This window comes from Galeopterus variegatus, unplaced genomic scaffold (assembly GCF_000696425.1).
Source record: "Galeopterus variegatus unplaced genomic scaffold, G_variegatus-3.0.2 Scaffold11724, whole genome shotgun sequence".
NCBI classification, from domain to species: Eukaryota; Metazoa; Chordata; class Mammalia; order Dermoptera; family Cynocephalidae; genus Galeopterus; species Galeopterus variegatus.
In genome coordinates this window covers 1-377 of record NW_007737835.1, presented here as the reverse complement: position 1 = coordinate 377, position 377 = coordinate 1, and positions in this window count along the sequence as shown.

Here is a 377-nt window from a genome sequence, read left to right as displayed (position 1 = left end):
TGTCATTCTTTAACAAATTACAAATAAAAGAACAAAAATGCTGATCCAAAAAAAAAAAAAAAAGGAAAGAAAGTTGTGCAAGGACACAGTTAGTGGCAGAGCTAAGTTTCTAATCAAGATCTTCCTCTTGATCTTTACACTGTGCTACTTCCCTACCTGCCTGTGTATATGGTTTTTTGATCAGTCAGTCACAAACGTCTTCAAGTTTCTATTGTACATGCAATAAGATGGAGAAAAATATAAGCACGGAATTTTGGGTGAGGTGGGGAGTGGAGAGGTAGCCAGGTAAGAAAGCTGCCTATATGGGGCCACACCTATAGGAGAAACGGTCAGAGTGGGGCCTGGATTACATGTAATGCCCCACAAGGCTGGGCACA